We start from the raw sequence: 9,478 nt of genomic DNA on the forward strand, positions 1-9,478 counted from the left end.
CTTGTCTACCTCTTCGCTATTGCTATATCCATTATCAAATAATTCTTTATAAAACTCTGTAGTTACTCTTAGTATATTTTCTTGATCGTCATATTCTTTTCCAGTTATATCGTTGATTTTTTCTATTATAGTTTTGTTTTGTTTTTGCTTTTCGAGCCCCAAAAAATATGCGGTGCATTTTTCTCCTTCTACTAAATTTTTAACTCTGCTTCTTATCATTGCACCTCTGCATTTTATTTTTTCTATGTTTCCTAGTTTTGCTTTATATAATTCATAGTTTTCTGTGTTTCTGTTAGGTTCTTTATCAAATAATGCTATTTCATGATTGATTAATTTTCTTAGTCGATTTTCTTCCAGCTCCTCTCTCCACTTTTTCTCTTTACTATAATTTATACTACTTCTTTTAATTCTTTGCTTTAGAATTTCCCACTTTTCTATAAAATTATTTTCTATTTTCATTTCAATTTTTGCATAATCAAGCAGTTTTGTGATTTTTTTAACGTAAGTTGAATCTGCCAGGAGGCTGGAGTTGAGGCACCAGGTACCTCCCCCCCTGAAACCTCCTGCAGCACCCAAGTAACACTCAATTGTTGCGTGATCACTCCATGCGTTATAATTATATTGTATTTTATTGATCTGTTTTGTTGCTTCAGGGGCCGCTAGACATAAATCTATTCTGGCTTGTTTCATTTTTCCCTGCACAACCTGTCTTCTGGAGTACTCTTTCTTGAATGGGTTGTGAATTCTCCATACATCTGTCAAATTGTGAATATTCATTAAATTATATAGCTCAGTTCTGCTTGTGTCATTCTTGTATACATTGTTAATTGATATATCATCCTTAGTTAATGCGATATTGAAATCTCCTATTATTATGGTTCTATGATCTATCCATCTGCTTATACTATTTAGAAACATTTTCCTTTCCTTTTCACAGTTACTGGCATATATGTTAACAATTCTGTATGTTCTATTGTTTATGCAAACATCTATAATAAGTATTCTACCTTTCTTGTCATGATATATTAACTTGCTATTGGTACTTATAGTCTTTTTTACTAAAATAGCTACGCCACAAGATTTACTTGTGCCGTTGCTAAAAAAGACATCTCCTTCCCACATTTTGCTTGCTGCCGCCACGCTATCCCCTTCCCACCTTGTCTCCTGTAAGCAGAGAATGTCACACTTGCTTTTAAGTAAAATGGCGGTCATCCTGCCATAAGTGCGGAGTCCATTGACATTAAGGGAGTGCAGCAGAAACATGGTCAGACCAAAAAAACCTTTAAACAGCCAATTTTCCCTCAAGATTTTTTACCTCTCCCTCCTTCTTTCTTCTGTTTTTTCTTCATCGCAGCATCTTTTATTGAGGTGTGCTTTTTCCGAATATTTTTTATTGTGGCAAAGTCCATTTCCGAGTCACTGTTTGATCTACTCTGAGGAGGGAAGGTGGAGGGCACATTTAAGGTAGGTACCCTGGTGGATGTGGCTGCCGCCGGCTGCAATTCTCTTGGGGTATCCCCCACCTCCATTGATTCCAGGAGTTGAGAAGGCTCCGGCTCCTTTTCGGACCCGTTTCCTCCTCCATCCTTTCCTCTCTGCTGTGGGCCTGAGTCAGTGCTCATGTCATTCAGACTTGAACCAAGCCTTGTGCCTGGGCTCTGCACCACTTTAGGAGGGCTCTGGGTTCTCTGAGGGGCGTAACCCTCACCAGCAGCCTGCTTGGCGGCGCCACTACCCACCTCGTCATCTTCCTCCTCATCCTCCGTTCCTCCCTCACTTAAACCTTCCATCTCACTGTACAGCTCCTCAGATCCAGATTCCACCACAATATCCTCATCACTATAATTACAATTACATTCATCAATTTTGTTCCAACACACCTCACATTTCTGTATCTTATTAGGTTTCCTGTTGCACTCCCTTGCATAATGCCCCTGGACACCACACTTATGGCAGGAGAACTCAGGACAGTCCCTTAGGATGTGCCCCGGCTGGAGGCACATCCTACACACCCTAGCCTGCCTATCATGTATGACCCTGAAATATTCCGGTCCCATTGCTGTGTCAAACCGTGCTGAATAAGGCAGAGATTGGACTTTATCTGTAAACTTTACTTTGAGAAACCGCGTCCCATCAGCAATTTGCGTACCCGGCCACATCCTCCTCCTTATAGTTGATGCAGCTGAGACTCCCCACCCTTCTAGCTTTTGTAAAATTTCCTCATCTCTGATGTAAGCTGGTAAGCTTAAAAAAGAAACCATGAGTTCATCATTACACAGATCTTTGACATGCACTGTGTTGTCCCCAATTTTGAAACCATCTAGGATTCTCTCTTTCCCTTTGATGTGTGACATGGTAATTTCATATTTCTGCGGCCCTGTCGCCCTACAGGCTATTAAACCTCCACACAGTGCTCTTATGCATCTCATTAATTCGAGAACTGGGACTTCATCCTGCCCAGTTACCTCGACACTGACCGTCAGTTCTCTGTCATACTTGTGGTCGCCACCCGCACATTTCGCCGCTCCATGTCGCTGCTGCAGCTGCCTTTCCCCACCAGACGCCGCATCTCTTTCCGCCGCCAATTCTCTCTCACTCTCCGCCGCCTCTCCAGTAGCTCCTCGCTGCCCAGGTCTTCTCGGAACCACGTCTTCAGCTCTGTTCTTCAGGCCACCAGCTCTCGTTGCCTGTGGACCGGCTCCAGCGCTCATCTCCTCTGAATCAGCCGCTGCTCGCCGTCTTTCCCCCGCTGTCGCTGCGGAAGCCGCTCTCGCATTTCCCTCCGGCAGTTTTCCTTCCGACTTCTTCATGTTTCGTTTCTGATTGTTTCTTTTAACAAGCAACCATTTTTCATTTTCTTCACCTGTTTGTGCGTTTATGTCAAGTCCGTTTTCCATGCTCGTAATCTGAAATCCGTTTGCAGAGTTCAAATCCATTTGGTCCGTCCGAAAGTTTTCCATTAGGAAAAAAAAAAAACTCAAATTGACCTCCCCCGATCAGTATAAAAACTGTCGGGGGGAAAAAATGTTCACTCTAAAAACGAACCAAAAATGCACGGAAAATAAGGAAGAACAATGAAAAAGGCTGAAAAAAACGAAAGAAATGGGAAAAGCGGAGTCCGCGACCTCCGTGTGTCGTGCTGTCAGCGTACCGTCTGATTGGCGCATGCGTGTTCAGAGTGGTATGGCCGTAAGCCCTTGACTCTCACACACATGGGCTCTATATCCATTTCACACAATTTACAACCTCAGAAAAAAAGTGATGCGCAACAGCCTCAGGGTCTTTTCACACGCCAAATCGGTGTCCTGTCAATAAAAGAAAAGAATGTTGATGTCATCTAGAGAAAAGTACTGCATCTGCCATCTGTCTACTTCAAATTAACCACTGCATGACATTCCATTCCAAAGCTGTGGAGGGCGCTTCAAGAAAAGGTGTGTGAGGGAAGCTCGCTCATGCTGGTCCCCAAAGACTCAAAGAGGCCCTTTCCTCACAATGAAACAAAAAAGCTTACAGCACCTGGTATTCCCAGGCGGTCTTCCATCCAAGTACTAACCAGGCCCGACCCTGCTAAGCTTCCGAGATCAGACGAGATCGGGCGTGTTCAGAGTGGTATGGCCGTAAGCCCTTGACGCTCACACACATGGGCTCTATATCCATTTCACTCACTTTACAACCTCAAAAAAAATGTGATGTGCAACAGCCTCACGGTCTTTTTACACACCAAATAGTTGTCCTGTCAATACAAAGAAAAAAATGTTGATGTCATCTAGAGAAAAGTACTGCATCTGCAATCTGTCTACTTCAAATTACACACTGCATGACATTCCATTCGAAAGCTGTGGAGGGCACTTCAAGAAAAGGTGTGTGAGGGAAGCTCGCTCATGCTGGTCCCCAAAGACTCAAAGCTGCCCTTTCCTCACAAAGAAATAAAAAAGCTTACAGCATCTGGTATTCCCAGGCGGTCTTCCATCCAAGTACTAACCAGGCCCGACCCTGCTTAGCTTCCAAGATCAGAAGGGATCGGGCGTGTTCAGAGTAGTATGGCCATAAGCCGTTGACTCTGACACACATGGGCTCTATATCCATTTCACACAATTTACAACCTCAGAAAAAAAGTGATGCGCAACAGCCTCAGGGTCTTTTCACACGCCAAATAGGTGTCCTGTCAATAAAAGAAAAGAATGTTGATGTCATCTAGAGAAAAGTACTGCATCTGCCATCTGTCTACTTCAAATTAACCACTGCATGACATTCCATTCCAAAGCTGTGGAGGGCGCTTCAAGAAAAGGTGTGTGAGGGAAGCTCGCTCATGCTGGTCCCCAAAGACTCAAAGCTGCCCTTTCCTCACAAAGAAATAAAAAAGCTTACAGCACCTGGTATTCCCAGGCGGTCTTCCATCCAAGTACTAACCACGCCCGACCCTGCTAAGCTTCCGAGATCAGACGAGATCGGGCGTGTCCAGAGTGGTATGGCCGTAAGCCCTTGACTCTCACACACATGGGCTCTATATCCATTTCACTCACTTTACAACCTCAAAAAAAATGTGATGTGCAACAGCCTCACGGTCTTTTTACACACCAAATAGTTGTCCTGTCAATACAAAGAAAAAAATGTTGATGTCATCTAGAGAAAAGTACTGCATCTGCAATCTGTCTACTTCAAATTACACACTGCATGACATTCCATTCCAAAGCTGTGGAGGGCGCTTCAAGAAAAGGTGTGTGAGGGAAGCTCGCTCATGCTGGTCCCCAAACACTCAAAGCTGCCCTTTCCTCACAATGAAACAAAAAAGCTTACAGCACCTGGTATTCCCAGGCGGTCTTCCATTCAAGTACTAACCAGGCCCGACCCTGCTTAGCTTCTGAGATCAGAAGGGATCGGGCGTGTTCAGAGTAGTTTGGCCATAAGCCTTTGACTCTGACACACATGGGCTCTATATCCATTTCACACAATTTACAACCTCAGAAAAAAAGTGATGCGCAAAAGCCTCAGGGTCTTTTCACACGCCAAATACGTGTCCTGTCAATAAAAGAAAAGAATGTTGATGTCATCGAGAGAAAAGTACTGCATCTGCCATCTGTCTTCTTCAAATTAACCACTGCATGAAATTCCATTCCAAAGCTGCAGAGGGCGCTTCAAGAAAAGGTGTGTGAGGGAAGCTCGCTCATGCTAGTCCCCAAAGACTCAAAGAGGCCCTTTCCTCACAATGAAACAAAAAAGCTTACAGCACCTGGTATTCCCAGGCGGTCTTCCATCCAAGTACTAACCAGGCCCGACCCTGCTAAGCTTCCGAGATCAGACGAGATCGGGCGTGTTCAGAGTGGTATGGCCGTAAGCCCTTGACTCTCACACACATGGGCTCTATATCCATTTCACACAATTTACAACCTCAGAAAAAAAGTGATGCGCAACAGCCTCAGGGTCTTTTCACACGCCAAATCGGTGTCCTGTCAATAAAAGAAAAGAATGTTGATGTCATCTAGAGAAAAGTACTGCATCTGCCATCTGTCTACTTCAAATTAACCACTGCATGACATTCCATTCCAAAGCTGTGGAGGGCGCTTCAAGAAAAGGTGTGTGAGGGAAGCTCGCTCATGCTGGTCCCCAAACACTCAAAGCTGCCCTTTCCTCACAATGAAACAAAAAAGCTTACAGCACCTGGTATTCCCAGGCGGTCTCCCATCCAAGTACTAACCAGGCCCAACCCTGCTTAGCTTCCGAGATCAGACGAGATCAGGCGTGTTAAGAGTGGTATGGCCGTAAGCTCTTGACTCTCACACACATGGGCTCTATATCCATTTCACACACTTTACAACCTCAGAAAAAAAGTGATGCGCAACAGCCTCAGGGTCTTTTCACACGCCAAATCGGTGTCCTGTCAATAAAACAAAAGAATGTTGATGTCATCTAGAGAAAAGTACTGCATCTGCCATCTGTCTACTTCAAATTACACACTGCATGACATTCCATTCGAAAGCTGTGGAGGGCACTTCAAGAAAAGGTGTGTGAGGGAAGCTCGCTCATGCTGGTCCCCAAAGACTCAAAGCTGCCCTTTCCTCACAAAGAAATAAAAAAGCTTACAGCACCTGGTATTCCCAGGCGGTCTTCCATCCAAGTACTAACCAGGCCCGACCCTGCTTAGCTTCCGAGATCAGATGAGATCGGGCGTGTTCAGAGTAGTATGGCCATAAGCCTTTGACTCTGACACACATGGGCTCTATATCCATTTCACACAATTTACAACCTCAGAAAAAAAGTGATGCGCAACAGCCTCAGGGTCTTTTCACACGCCAAATCGGTGTCCTGTCAATAAAACAAAAGAATGTTGATGTCATCGAGAGAAAAGTACTGCATCTGCCATCTCTCTTCTTCAAATTAACCACTGCATGAAATTCCATTCCAAAGCTGCAGAGGGCGCTTCAAGAAAAGGTGTGTGAGGGAAGCTCGCTCATGCTGGTCCCCAAAGACTCAAAGAGGCCCTTTCCTCACAATGAAACAAAAAAGCTTACAGCACCTGGTATTCCCAGGCGGTCTTCCATCCAAGTACTAACCAGGCCCGACCCTGCTAAGCTTCCGAGATCAGACGAGATCGGGCGTGTTCAGAGTGGTATGGCCGTAAGCCCTTGACTCTCACACACATGGGCTCTATATCCATTTCACACAATTTACAACCTCAGAAAAAAAGTGATGCGCAACAGCCTCAGGGTCTTTTCACACGCCAAATCGGTGTCCTGTCAATAAAAGAAAAGAATGTTGATGTCATCTCGAGAAAAGTACTGCATCTGCCATCTGTCTACTTCAAATTAACCACTGCATGACATTCCATTCCAAAGCTGTGGAGGGCGCTTCAAGAAAAGGTGTGTGAGGGAAGCTCGCTCATGCTGGTCCCCAAACACTCAAAGCTGCCCTTTCCTCACAATGAAACAAAAAAGCTTACAGCACCTGGTATTCCCAGGCGGTCTCCCATCCAAGTACTAACCAGGCCCAACCCTGCTTAGCTTCCGAGATCAGACGAGATCGGGCGTGTTAAGAGTGGTATGGCCGTAAGCTCTTGACTCTCACACACATGGGCTCTATATCCATTTCACACACTTTACAACCTCAGAAAAAAAGTGATGCGCAACAGCCTCAGGGTCTTTTCACACGCCAAATCGGTGTCCTGTCAATAAAACAAAAGAATGTTGATGTCATCTAGAGAAAAGTACTGCATCTGCCATCTGTCTACTTCAAATTACACACTGCATGACATTCCATTCGAAAGCTGTGGAGGGCACTTCAAGAAAAGGTGTGTGAGGGAAGCTCGCTCATGCTGGTCCCCAAAGACTCAAAGCTGCCCTTTCCTCACAAAGAAATAAAAAAGCTTACAGCACCTGGTATTCCCAGGCAGTCTTCCATCCAAGTACTAACCAGGCCCGACCCTGCTTAGCTTCCGAGATCAGATGAGATCGGGCGTGTTCAGAGTAGTATGGCCATAAGCCTTTGACTCTGACACACATGGGCTCTATATCCATTTCACACAATTTACAACCTCAGAAAAAAAGTGATGCGCAACAGCCTCAGGGTCTTTTCACACGCCAAATCGGTGTCCTGTCAATAAAACAAAAGAATGTTGATGTCATCGAGAGAAAAGTACTGCATCTGCCATCTGTCTTCTTCAAATTAACCACTGCATGAAATTCCATTCCAAAGCTGCAGAGGGCGCTTCAAGAAAAGGTGTGTGAGGGAAGCTCGCTCATGCTGGTCCCCAAAGACTCAAAGAGGCCCTTTCCTCACAATGAAACAAAAAAGCTTACAGCACCTGGTATTCCCAGGCGGTCTTCCATCCAAGTACTAACCAGGCCCGACCCTGCTAAGCTTCCGAGATCAGACGAGATCGGGCGTGTTCAGAGTGGTATGGCCGTAAGCCCTTGACTCTCACACACATGGGCTCTATATCCATTTCACTCACTTTACAACCTCAAAAAAAATGTGATGTGCAACAGCCTCACGGTCTTTTTACACACCAAATAGTTGTCCTGTCAATACAAAGAAAAAAATGTTGATGTCATCTAGATAAAAGTACTGCATCTGCAATCTGTCTACTTCAAATTACACACTGCATGACATTCCATTCGAAAGCTGTGGAGGGCACTTCAAGAAAAGGTGTGTGAGGGAAGCTCGCTCATGCTGGTCCCCAAAGACTCAAAGCTGCCCTTTCCTCACAAAGAAATAAAAAAGCATACAGCATCTGGTATTCCCAGGCGGTCTTCCATCCAAGTACTAACCAGGCCCGACCCTGCTTAGCTTCCAAGATCACAAGGGATCGGGCGTGTTCAGAGTAGTATGGCCATAAGCCTTTGACTCTGACACACATGGGCTCTATATCCATTTCACACAATTTACAACCTCAGAAAAAAAGTGATGCGCAACAGCCTCAGGGTCTTTTCACACGCCAAATCGGTGTCCTGTCAATAAAAGAAAAGAATGTTGATGTCATCTAGAGAAAAGTACTGCATCTGCCATCTGTCTACTTCAAATTAACCACTGCATGACATTCCATTCCAAAGCTGTGGAGGGCGCTTCAAGAAAAGGTGTGTGAGGGAAGCTCGCTCATGCTGGTCCCCAAACACTCAAAGCTGCCCTTTCCTCACAATGAAACAAAAAAGCTTACAGCACCTGGTATTCCCAGGCGGTCTTCCATCCAAGTACTAACCAGGCCCGACCCTGCTTAGCTTCTGAGATCAGAAGGGATCGGGCGTGTTCAGAGTAGTATGGCCATAAGCCTTTGACGCCGACACACATGGGCTCTATATCCATTTCACACAATTTACAACCTCAGAAAAAAAGTGATGCGCAACAGCCTCAGGGTCTTTTCACACGCCAAATACGTGTCCTGTCAATAAAAGAAAAGAATGTTGATGTCATCGAGAGAAAAGTACTGCATCTGCCATCTGTCTTCTTCAAATTAACCACTGCATGAAATTCCATTCCAAAGCTGCAGAGGGCCCTTCAAGAAAAGGTGTGTGAGGGAAGCTCGCTCATGCTGGTCCCCAAAGTCTCAAAGCGGCCCTTTCCTCACAATGAAACAAAAAAGCTTACAGCACCTGTTATTCCCAGGCGGTCTTCCATCCAAGTACTAACCAGGCCCGACCCTGCTAAGCTTCCGAGATCAGACGAGATCGGGCGTGTTCAGAGTGGTATGGCCGTAAGTCCTTGCCTCTCACACACATGGGCTCTATATCCATTTCACACACTTTACAACCTCAGAAAAAACGTGATGCGCAACAGCCTCAGGGTCTTTTCACACGCCAAATACGTGTCCTGTCAATAAAAGAAAAGAATGTTGATGTCATCGAGAGAAAAGTACTGCATCTGCCATCTGTCTTCTTCAAATTAACCACTGCATGAAATTCCATTCCAAAGCTGCAGAGGGCCCTTCAAGAAAAGGTGTGTGAGGGAAGCTCGCTCATGCTGGTCCCCAAAGTCTCAAAGCGGCCCT

The 9,478-nt window shown here is 45.2% G+C and overlaps 10 non-coding genes and 4 pseudogenes across 10 annotated transcripts; all 14 read right to left on the bottom strand.

Annotated features, from left to right (window-relative positions):
• Nucleotides 1-3,504: 3,504 nt before the first annotated feature.
• Nucleotides 3,505-3,623, bottom strand: LOC147266658 (5S ribosomal RNA). Its single transcript, XR_015114071.1, has one exon. It is a non-coding gene; the product is annotated as a 5S ribosomal RNA (ribosomal RNA).
• A 310-nt stretch (nucleotides 3,624-3,933) lies between these two features.
• On the bottom strand, nucleotides 3,934-4,052 carry LOC147266659 (5S ribosomal RNA; annotated as a pseudogene).
• Nucleotides 4,053-4,361: 309 nt separating this feature from the next.
• Nucleotides 4,362-4,480, bottom strand: LOC147266660 (5S ribosomal RNA). Its single transcript, XR_015115368.1, has one exon. It is a non-coding gene; the product is annotated as a 5S ribosomal RNA (ribosomal RNA).
• Nucleotides 4,481-4,790: 310 nt separating this feature from the next.
• On the bottom strand, nucleotides 4,791-4,909 carry LOC147266661 (5S ribosomal RNA; annotated as a pseudogene).
• Nucleotides 4,910-5,218: 309 nt separating this feature from the next.
• LOC147266662 (5S ribosomal RNA) lies at nucleotides 5,219-5,337 on the bottom strand. The gene has a single exon (XR_015114072.1). It is a non-coding gene; the product is annotated as a 5S ribosomal RNA (ribosomal RNA).
• Nucleotides 5,338-5,646: 309 nt separating this feature from the next.
• LOC147266663 (5S ribosomal RNA) lies at nucleotides 5,647-5,765 on the bottom strand. Its single transcript, XR_015113072.1, has one exon. It is a non-coding gene; the product is annotated as a 5S ribosomal RNA (ribosomal RNA).
• Nucleotides 5,766-6,074: 309 nt separating this feature from the next.
• LOC147266664 (5S ribosomal RNA) lies at nucleotides 6,075-6,193 on the bottom strand. The gene has a single exon (XR_015113225.1). It is a non-coding gene; the product is annotated as a 5S ribosomal RNA (ribosomal RNA).
• Nucleotides 6,194-6,502: 309 nt separating this feature from the next.
• On the bottom strand, nucleotides 6,503-6,621 carry LOC147266665 (5S ribosomal RNA). Its single transcript, XR_015114073.1, has one exon. It is a non-coding gene; the product is annotated as a 5S ribosomal RNA (ribosomal RNA).
• A 309-nt stretch (nucleotides 6,622-6,930) lies between these two features.
• LOC147266666 (5S ribosomal RNA) lies at nucleotides 6,931-7,049 on the bottom strand. Its single transcript, XR_015115561.1, has one exon. It is a non-coding gene; the product is annotated as a 5S ribosomal RNA (ribosomal RNA).
• Nucleotides 7,050-7,358: 309 nt separating this feature from the next.
• LOC147266667 (5S ribosomal RNA) lies at nucleotides 7,359-7,477 on the bottom strand. The gene has a single exon (XR_015114301.1). It is a non-coding gene; the product is annotated as a 5S ribosomal RNA (ribosomal RNA).
• A 309-nt stretch (nucleotides 7,478-7,786) lies between these two features.
• LOC147266668 (5S ribosomal RNA) lies at nucleotides 7,787-7,905 on the bottom strand. The gene has a single exon (XR_015114074.1). It is a non-coding gene; the product is annotated as a 5S ribosomal RNA (ribosomal RNA).
• Nucleotides 7,906-8,215: 310 nt separating this feature from the next.
• On the bottom strand, nucleotides 8,216-8,334 carry LOC147266669 (5S ribosomal RNA; annotated as a pseudogene).
• A 309-nt stretch (nucleotides 8,335-8,643) lies between these two features.
• Nucleotides 8,644-8,762, bottom strand: LOC147266670 (5S ribosomal RNA). Its single transcript, XR_015114848.1, has one exon. It is a non-coding gene; the product is annotated as a 5S ribosomal RNA (ribosomal RNA).
• Nucleotides 8,763-9,071: 309 nt separating this feature from the next.
• LOC147266671 (5S ribosomal RNA) lies at nucleotides 9,072-9,190 on the bottom strand (annotated as a pseudogene).
• Nucleotides 9,191-9,478: the final 288 nt, after the last annotated feature.

This window comes from Aulostomus chinensis, chromosome 4 (genome assembly GCF_037954235.1).
Source record: "Aulostomus chinensis isolate RoL2024-O1b breed Wild chromosome 4, RoL_Achi_v1.0, whole genome shotgun sequence".
NCBI lineage: Eukaryota > Metazoa > Chordata > Actinopteri > Syngnathiformes > Aulostomidae > Aulostomus > Aulostomus chinensis.